Raw genomic sequence first — 11292 nt, 5'->3', positions numbered from 1 at the left:
CTCTGCCTCCCCTCAGTCTCAGGCCCTGGCAGAAACGGCCCGTCGTGCCCCTGGCGATCTGGTTTGGGGTTTTCTGAAAGGCAGGGAGAGGGTGAAGCTGGTATGAGGGCCGGCGTGGGGCCGGGGCCGGCAGCTGCAGCATGCGTGCCTTTAATGAACAGAACATGGTGTCGGACATTAATATTCTGCCCAGTTTGCGGCTGGTCCCTCGCTCTCAATGGAGGCCCCCCTCCTTTATAAAGAGCTCTGCTTTCCCACCATTGTCAGGGCCGCTGCTCCTGCGGCACTAGAGAGGGGGCAGGGTGGGAAACACCGATGCAGACCAGACACCACCAGATGCCAAAGACACGAGACGGTTATGCAGATCGCAGAGCCTTTGTGTGTGTGTGTGTGTGTGTGTGTGTACAGGGGTGTGTATGTTTACAGACGGAGGGTGTTCGCCACCTGATCATCTTAATTACTTTGCATGTAGTTAATACATGTCTGAGTCTGAGTGGGATGCTGATGTAAATGGGCCAAGTGTGTTTTTGTGCATTAATAGAATGTGTTGAAGGTTATTTTGTTCTCTATTATTCCTTGAGTGCAGATTTAGCTGTTAAATTAAAATAATTTTTAGTTTTTAGTACTTTTTTTAGTGTGTGTATATATATATATATATATATATTTTTTTTTTACTATTACTTTTATTCAGCACGGATGCATTAAACTGATCAAAAGTGACAGACATTTATAGTATTACCAAAGATTTTTATTTAAAATCAATGCTGTTCATTTGAACATTTTTAAACTGCAATATTTAAAAAAACTGTTTCTTATGCACCAAATCAGCATTTTAGAATGAGTTCTGAAGGATCATGTGACACTGAAGACTTTGAAAATTCAGCGTTGCATTATAGTAATCAATTATATTTTTGAATATAATATAATATAATATAATATAATATAATATATGTTACACCAGGTTTAAAATGAAAATCATTGCAGTATATTTCAAATTATCAAAAAAAATGCCATATTATTTTAAAGAATCTACACAAATACACTTTTCAAGGACAATATTTCACATATTTTTCAATTGGAATGAACTTCATATATTTATAAGTGTGACAAAGGTATCTAAATACTTTTTGGGGCCACTAAATATAATATTAACGTTGTATATTGTATGTTTAACAGGTACCAAACAGTATATGTGACCCTGGAGCACAAAAGCAGTCTTAAGTCGCTGGGGTATATTTGTAGCAATAGCCAAAAATACATTGTATGGGTCAAAATTATTGATTTTTCTTTTATGCCAAAAATCATTAGGATATTAAGTAAAGATCATGTTCCATGAAGATATTTTGTTAATTTCCTACCATAAATATATCAAAACTTAATTTTTGATTAGTAATATGCATTGCTAAGAACTTCATTTGGACAACTTTAAAGGCGATTTTCTCAGTATTTAGATTTTTTTGCACCCTCAGATTCCAGATTTTCAAATAGTTGTATCTCGGCCAAATATTGTCATATCCTAACAAACCATACATCAATGGAAAACGTATTTAATTTCGAAACAAGTGACCCTTATGACTGTTAGGGTCACATATAAGGTTATTTGCTGTGCCAGTGCAAATGCAGCCATGTACTTAATGTACTTATTGTTGTTGAAATATATTGAGAAATGTCCACAGGTATTCGTTGTTTCAGATCCAGTAAAGAACGAAACAGTTTTTTGCTGATGAAATTAATAGACCTCTGGGAAATGTACAAGGCTGCATGGGTTGGTGATTTGCATCGGCACTGTGATGAAGGTCATATCAGAGGCGGGCACCACGTGCACTGTGAGCTCCGCAGAGTACAGAAACCATCAAACAACAACCCCACCTCAGTTTCACCTCATCTAAGAGAGGGCACAGAGATACAGAGAGAGAAATGATAATGCTGATAATAAGCCATTACAGTGATAGAGATTTGAAAATTAAAACAGAAAGGAAGGAAAATAGGGAAGGGTTTGTGGCAACACATTGCGAGATTGATAGATTCAGAGGGTGGAAGGAAGGAGGTGTGGACGTAAAAAAACGGTTTCTTATGCACCAAATCAGCATTTTAGAATGAGTTCTGAAGGATCATGTGACACTGAAGACTTTGAAAATTCAGCGTTGCATTATAGTAATCAATTATATTTTTGAATATAATATAATATAATATAATATATGTTACACCAGGTTTAAAATGAAAATCATTGCAGTATATTTCAAATTATCAAAAAAAATGCCATACTGGTATGAGGGCCGGCGTGGGGCCGGGGCCGGCAGCTGCAGCATGCGTGCCTTTAATGAACAGAACATGGTGTCGGACATTAATATTCTGCCCAGTTCGCGGCTGGTCCCTCGCTCTCAATGGAGGCCCCCCTCCTTTATAAAGAGCTCTGCTTTCCCACCATTGTCAGGGACGCTGCTCCTGCGGCACTAGAGAGGGGGCAGGGTGGGAAACACCGATGCAGACCAGACACCACCAGATGCCAAAGACACGAGACGGTTATGCAGATCGCAGAGCCTTTGTGTGTGTGTGTGTGTGTGTGCAGTATATTTCAAATTATCAAAAAAAATGCCATATTATTTTAAAGAATCTACACAAATACACTTTTCAAGGACAATATTTCACATATTTTTCAATTGGAATGAACTTCATATATTTATAAGTGTGACAAAGGTATCTAAATACTTTTTGGGGCCACTAAATATAATATTAACGTTGTATATTGTATGTTTAACAGGTACCAAACAGTATATGTGACCCTGGAGCACAAAAGCAGTCTTAAGTCGCTGGGGTATATTTGTAGCAATAGCCAAAAATACATTGTATGGGTCAAAATTATTGATTTTTCTTTTATGCCAAAAATCATTAGGATATTAAGTAAAGATCATGTTCCATGAAGATATTTTGTTAATTTCCTACCATAAATATATCAAAACTTAATTTTTGATTAGTAATATGCATTGCTAAGAACTTCATTTGGACAACTTTAAAGGCGATTTTCTCAGTATTTAGATTTTTTTGCACCCTCAGATTCCAGATTTTCAAATAGTTGTATCTCGGCCAAATATTGTCATATCCTAACAAACCATACATCAATGGAAAACGTATTTAATTTCGAAACAAGTGACCCTTATGACTGTTAGGGTCACATATAAGGTTATTTGCTGTGCCAGTGCAAATGCAGCCATGTACTTAATGTACTTATTGTTGTTGAAATATATTGAGAAATGTCCACAGGTATTCGTTGTTTCAGATCCAGTAAAGAACGAAACAGTTTTTTGCTGATGAAATTAATAGACCTCTGGGAAATGTACAAGGCTGCATGGGTTGGTGATTTGCATCGGCACTGTGATGAAGGTCATATCAGAGGCGGGCACCACGTGCACTGTGAGCTCCGCAGAGTACAGAAACCATCAAACAACAACCCCACCTCAGTTTCACCTCATCTAAGAGAGGGCACAGAGATACAGAGAGAGAAATGATAATGCTGATAATAAGCCATTACAGTGATAGAGATTTGAAAATTAAAACAGAAAGGAAGGAAAATAGGGAAGGGTTTGTGGCAACACATTGCGAGATTGATAGATTCAGAGGGTGGAAGGAAGGAGGTGTGGACGCGTGATGAAGAGACATGTTTTAGTTCCTCTAGTGGCTCACGATACTGTAAACCTCAGGTCTGTGGTCACTTCCTCTGCGCTAGTTGGACGCCCAACATAAGGGACAAAAATGCATATATCAGAATTGCATATGTGATAGTTAAACCATCTCAAACATATTAAGTGTTGATAACACTGTATGCTAGCAAAACTACTCATACACTACCGTTCAAAAGTTTGGAGTTGGTAAGATTTTTAAATGTTTTTGATAGAAGTCTCTTATGTTCATCAAGGCTGCATTTATTTGATCAAAAATACAGTAGATCTTAAAATGACATTTATTCCTGTGATGCAAAGCTGAATTTTCAGCAGGCATTTCTCCATTTCTTGATCCCTCAGAAATCATTCTAATATGCTGATTTGCTGCTCAAGAAACATTTATTTTTATTATTACAGTTGAAAAAAAAAAACAGCGTTTCTATTGAACAAACTTTTTTTTTAAGCTTCTAATGGTTAGGTTCCCAAAGACCTCAGTAATATCACATTTAAAATAGCAATAGTAATAATGAAAATAATCATTTTAAATGAACTTATTTTGCCTTGAGATTCTTATAGTTCCTCTGACCTAATTAAAACCCAGCAAGCAGATATTATTAAAGCTTTAACCCTTTCGTGGTCCGGGGGCACCTTATTGGACTGAAAGGGCACTGTAGCGTCTGCGATTAAAGGGGCGATTAAAAGCCCCGCATGCACGCCACTGTATTACAGTGTGTACAGCACTCAGATAATCTTAGTATGTGAAAAGGAATATGAGATATGTGAAAAAAATATGGTATATATAGATATCAGTAAACATTAAATATGTTATTTGCAGACAGAGTTGTGGTGCAGTGGATTATTTGACAGCTCTTTTCTGTGTCTAAGATCATTTAAAAAAATAAAATAAAAAGGCCCAAAACATGCTAATCGCTGAATAAGACAGGAGTATTTCAAGGTTAAAAGCAAGTTCATTACCTCAGATAATAACCCTAACCTAAACAAAAAAGGGATTAACAGTAATGCACTTCCAGTGGAAGTCTATGGGGAAACTGCACAACAGCTGTTTATTTCATTTCTAATCCAAATTATTTTAGAAATTGTTTCGTATATTTTTATGTTACCCCGAAACCAGCAAAAACATGTCTATCAACAGAGCTTAGTTTGTATTGAACCTGTGATATTCCATCTGCATGACTGTAGACAATCGCCATGCTTTTTGATCATGTGCTGGATGATAAAGAGAAGTGCCTTGCATTATCTGTTAACACAGTAAGATTAAATCAAGATCATGTCTGCTGTGTATTTAGGTCAACAGCCATGAGCAAAAGTCTGTCGTCTTTATATGTCTTTGACTGTGTGTTATTCAACTGGGCTAAAGTCGCACTCTGTCAACTGAATCTGCTTTTAAACAGTAACAAGGGAAGCTGTTAAAAGCTGTTCAAGTCAGTAACTATAAGTGGTAAAGTTACTAATCACCCGAAAATATTGTTATTTCTACTTCTAGGTGTTAATAATGTAAACAATATCCGTCATGTGCCATTCAGAGTCCTAAATGAGAGTAAATGTAGGTCAAGTTTAATCTTAGTCTCTTAATACAACTTTGGCCAAGAACTAATCTATCTAGCAGCCCGGATCTTTAAAGTACCCAGACGGATGTTCCTACATCCTCATTTTTGTTTTTCATTACGATGATGGGAAACCCTTAAGAACAGAAGCACTTGACCTGATTTTTGAGTCGGATTTGGTTCCGTTGTCCGATTTCTAATGGGACAAAGTCAAAGCATCGTTCTCAGATGTTATGTGGGTTTGTTTATGATTTAATTGCTGGAAATGTGCATTACAGCACGAGTCGATTAAATTACCCGAGTGTTGAAAAAGATGTTTATAGTTTATTTATTAGGGCTGCTCATTAGCTGATGCAAAGTGCCTGTAACCCTTGAGGCTCGTGAGTTTAATTGAGCCTCTGTGATGAAACGCAGGAAAGAACTGATGAAGAGAAAAGCAGACGCTCCTCAAACAATAGGACTCATAGGAATAGTTCACCCAAAAATCGAAATCCTGTCATCATTTACTCACCCTCATGTCATTCCAAACCTGAATGAATTAGTTTTCCCTCTGTGGAACACAAAAGAAAGTCTGTTTTTGTCTACATAATGAAAGTCAAATGGACTTTGGCACAAGTTTGAGATCTTTTTTAGAATGTCTTATTTTGTAGACAACATGAGGGCGAGTGAAAGATAACACAATTTTCATTTTTTAAGGCAAGACATACAATCAACATGATGACTGGTGAATTTTGGGCTCTTTTGCTTCCATGAAATGTCATCTTTCTGAATAGTGTGGGGGGAAAAAAACAAGTGTTTATTTTATTTCACTTTATCTATATGCCAGAAATGTCCAGTAGCACTTACATAAACCAAACTTTACTGTTTTATTCATATCTATATTCTGAAGGTTTTTACATAGTGGTTTGTTCATATATCATTCGCCTGATTTATATAGCATTTTATTTCTGGCTGCTGACAGTTGACATTTTCTGAATCATGGAGTAATATATGGAGCTTTTGTAAAAACCTTTAACCCTAACATGTCAGCAAAATGAAACAAGAATTTTGAACCTGTGTTCAGATTTCTATAAAACCCGTTTCCACCAGGGGACAAAAACATAAAAAATAATAGAGGTAATTGCGACTTTTTTTATTTCACAATTTAGATGTTTTTCTTGGAATTTTAACTTTTTTTTTCCTCGCAATTCTTCTTTTTTTCTTCTCAGAATTATAAACATTTGTTATAAAGCCAGAATTGTGAGATGGAAACTCACAAATCTCACTTTTTTCCCCTCAGAATTGCAAGAAAAATAAGTCTGAATTGTGAGATAAAAAAGTCACAGTTACTTTTTTTGTTTTTGTATCCCATGATTGAACAGGTTTCCATAGATTTCTATGCATTTTTAATTACATACCGCCTCATCTCCGTATTTATACATTTCAGTAAAATTGTAATACAAAATTTGATGTCTTACCGTACTGTTATTAAGTAACTGGGGAAGAATGGTGATATCTAGTAGTTAAAAATGTTACCCTATTCACCTGAGCTGTCTAATTTCTAATTTCACCCACTTCTGAAGGGTGATTGATTTTACGACAGGTGAAACGAACAGTCGGGGAAGTCAAGTTCAAGTACACATATGTCTAGACCGTCTCGTTCCATACCGTCCCTCTTTCTTCGCATACGGGGGTACTTTGGCACAAGTTTGAGATCTTTTTTAGAATGTCTTATTTTGTAGACAACATGAGGGCGAGTGAAAGATAACACAATTTTCATTTTTTAAGGCAAGACATACAATCAACATGATGACTGGTGAATTTTGGGCTCTTTTGCTTCCATGAAATGTCATCTTTCTGAATAGTGTGGGGGGAAAAAAACAAGTGTTTATTTTATTTCACTTTATCTATATGCCAGAAATGTCCAGTAGCACTTACATAAACCAAACTTTACTGTTTTATTCATATCTATATTCTGAAGGTTTTTACATAGTGGTTTGTTCATATATCATTCGCCTGATTTATATAGCATTTTATTTCTGGCTGCTGACAGTTGACATTTTCTGAATCATGGAGTAATATATGGAGCTTTTGTAAAAACCTTTAACCCTAACATGTCAGCAAAATGAAACAAGAATTTTGAACCTGTGTTCAGATTTCTATAAAACCCGTTTCCACCAGGGGACAAAAACATAAAAAATAATAGAGGTAATTGCGACTTTTTTTATTTCACAATTTAGATGTTTTTCTTGGAATTTTAACTTTTTTTTTCCTCGCAATTCTTCTTTTTTTCTTCTCAGAATTATAAACATTTGTTATAAAGCCAGAATTGTGAGATGGAAACTCACAAATCTCACTTTTTTCCCCTCAGAATTGCAAGAAAAATAAGTCTGAATTGTGAGATAAAAAAGTCACAGTTACTTTTTTTGTTTTTGTATCCCATGATTGAACAGGTTTCCATAGATTTCTATGCATTTTTAATTACATACCGCCTCATCTCCGTATTTATACATTTCAGTAAAATTGTAATACAAAATTTGATGTCTTACCGTACTGTTATTAAGTAACTGGGGAAGAATGGTGATATCTAGTAGTTAAAAATGTTACCCTATTCACCTGAGCTGTCTAATTTCTAATTTCACCCACTTCTGAAGGGTGATTGATTTTACGACAGGTGAAACGAACAGTCGGGGAAGTCAAGTTCAAGTACACATATGTCTAGACCGTCTCGTTCCATACCGTCCCTCTTTCTTCGCATACGGGGGTGGGGGGGGTCTGTTTTCCCTTTGACCCGTGTGTAAGTTGCTATGGAAGGGCGGCGAGAGGGTTCAGTAATGTTCCTGTGAAAAGGCCGTGCTGTCAGGGCTGTCTAGTGACGTCCCCCCTCCCCCCCCTCTCTCCGCAGCTGGGCACGGTCCTGGAGCCTGGGAATCTTTGGGCTCAGACCTGGTCCACCCCCCCATTGAGGCTCAGTCTAGCCGTTCCCTCACCCCACCATCTGCACGCCGCCGGTCTCAAGTTCAAATCTAGTCCCATAAGGTGCAAAGGTTTGGTTGTAATTGCAGTAATGCATGTGTGTTTTTATGCACTGCTCAGTAAATACAAATGGAGCTCTGCCAAGACCGCCGTCTTGTAATTGGTTGGCAATGCTGAAGGTGTGTGTTGGAGTCGGAAAGAGAATTACAGTGTGTGTAAGAATGTGTGTGTGTGTGTGTGTGTGTGTGTGGTTGTCGGGCAGCAGGAGGGTATAATAAAAGGAGTCATTTGCATAAGCTGCATGGAGCCCAATCTTTGGGCTCAGACCTGGTCCACCCCCCCATTGAGGCTCAGTCTAGCCGTACCCTCACCCCACCATCTGCACGCCGCCGGTCTCAAGTTCAAATCTAGTCCCATATGGTGCAAAGGATTGGTTGTAATTGCAGTAATGCATGTGTGTTTTTATGCACTGCTCAGTAAATACAAATGGAGCTCTGCCAAGACCGCCGTCTTGTAATTGGTTGGCGATGCTGAAGGTGTGTGTTGGAGTCGGAAAGAGAATTACAGTGTGTGTAAGAATGTGTGTGTGTGTGTGTATGTGGTTGTCGGGCAGCAGGAGGGTATAATAAAAGGAGTCATTTGCATAAGCTGCATGGAGCCCGAAGAGGATGTTCGGAGGAAAACAACAAGAAAGAAAAAAGGACAAATCCTACGTTGTGCGGGCAGAAAGAGAAAGCGAGAGCTTGCGTATACAGGGGAGAGGATGGAAATGAACAGAGAAAGACTTGAAGCTGCTCCCCTTTGGTAATGAAAGGCATCAGGAACCTCAATGCATACTATTTGAACACTGTGACAGAGCGCTTACACTGTTTACAAAGGCCTATTGAGGAAGAGAGAAAGAGATTGATTACGGATCATCTATTTTGCTTTTGATGAGCGTGGAAAATATGAAAATTGTATCATCGTCACTCTGCGGCCTCTGTACGTCTCTGTGTGAAGCTGTATTGTGGATTGTGTTTTGAGCGGCAGGCACAATGGCATGTTTTATTCTGATCGTTTGCCTAATTTACCCACATAATGTCTGTGCAATTAAAAAATCACTGTTTAAGGAAGCAGGTCTTTTAGATTGTAAGTTAATGCACCTCTGTTTTAATGCACCTCTAAGTAAGCACCTCTGTTTCTCTTTTTCAGATGTGGACTGAACTCGGTGGATTCACACTTTGTCGAAAATTAGTCGACTAATTATTCATCCAGAGAGAACAATGGGAGCCATAAGAGGCACATAAAATCATGTTGATGATGATGATGTGTGTGTATATGAGAGCAAAAGTATTTTGTCTTTAATAAAAAATAATTGTTCTGTACTGTATTATACAGTATTTTCATTAAGATTATGTTTGCATTTTTTTTACAGTTGCTTAGATTTTTTTCTTTCAAAAAAAAAGAAGAGAGAAATATGTGCCGATGTTTTATTCTGATCGTTTGCCTAATTTACCCACATAATGTCTGTGCAATTAAAAAATCACTGTTTAAGGAAGCAGGTCTTTTAGATTGTAAGTTAATGCACCTCTGTTTTAATGCACCTCTAAGTAAGCACCTCTGTTTCTCTTTTACAGATGTGGACTGAACTCGGTGGATTCACACTTTGTCGAAAATTAGTCGACTAATTATTCATCCAGAGAGAACAATGGGAGCCATAAGAGGCACATAAAATCATGTTGATGATGATGATGTGTGTGTATATGAGAGCAAAAGTATTTTGTCTTTAATAAAAAAATTATTGTTCTGTACTGTATTATACAGTATTTTCATTAAGATTATGTTTGCATTTTTTTTACAGTTGCTTAGATTTTTTTCTTTCAAAAAAAAAGAAGAGAGAAATATGTGCCATTTATATCCACATAGTTTTGTATTTTTACGTGTATGTATTTCCTGTGTTTTTCATGTTTGGTTTTTCTGATTTTTTATTTTCATTTAATTTTATTTATAGGCTAAATAACATTTTTCTGATGTATATTGTATTGAATAAACGTGATGATTCAAAAGTGAATGATGTGAATCAGCTTTGTATTTGCATTTTACTGACATCAGATTGTGTCACACCTGGCAAACCAGTGAAGAGTTAATTACTGTGAGTTAATTAGCTTAATTTGTGGGCTTCATAAAACACTTGTATATTGTTGAGAATTATGATCATCCTGAAGGGCAGATTTCAACGGGCAACGTTATGAAAAGGTTTGTGTTTTAGTTACAAGGTTTTGAATAAGATATTTTAATAAGAACCCTTAAAATATAATAAATGACTTTAGCACGATTCATTTCCAAATCAAATTTGTTTAATTTAAAAAAAAAAATAATAATAGGCTACACCTTTTAGAAATAGAAAAATAACCTGCAAAAATGATGCGATTTGTCGTTAAAATTTACTATAAATTGAAATGGCTGTAATTTGATATCTGTATTGTTTTAGTTATTTATTTGACTATAAAACCAAATTTCACACGCACACACACACACACACACACATGTATAATTTTCCTCGTGCGTTCATGCAGATGACTGTGAGAATATCTCTATCAGTGACCTCTGTGCCAGCTAGCAGTAAGTGTTAATTAGCCAATAAATATAGAGGAGATGTGAAGACCAGACGCGAATTCACTAATCCTACGATGGCGAAGAATTTCCAATTCATATTCATAAACTAAGCTTTCGACATTTGGAAGGTTACGAATCACCGTCAGCACGACCTACTTAGTATTCAAGAGACAAACGCTCCCCATTGGAAGGTTACGAATCGACGTCAGCGAAATCAAATAAATATTCAAGACACGAGCTTTCACCATTGGAAGTTATAGCAAGAGACGTCAGATAGCCTACTTAATATTCAAAAGCTAAGTTTTTGCCATAGTAAGATTCATAAATTCTCGTCAAGGAAAGGATTTTCGTAACAGACACTATAAAATAAGATGTGTGTACAGCTGTGGAAATGAAGAAAAATAATAATTAAGTAGCCTACCTTTACATATAAGGAGCACAAACGCTTTTAAAATATGTAACTAATTATGTTATTTAAAAGAAATGTAGCCTACTGTGTACCTCAGTATCCTTCGTTG

This window comes from Sinocyclocheilus grahami, unplaced genomic scaffold (assembly GCF_001515645.1).
Source record: "Sinocyclocheilus grahami isolate Dianchi unplaced genomic scaffold, SAMN03320097.WGS_v1.1 scaffold950.1, whole genome shotgun sequence".
NCBI lineage: Eukaryota > Metazoa > Chordata > Actinopteri > Cypriniformes > Cyprinidae > Sinocyclocheilus > Sinocyclocheilus grahami.
Note: the sequence above shows the minus strand (reverse complement) of the source record.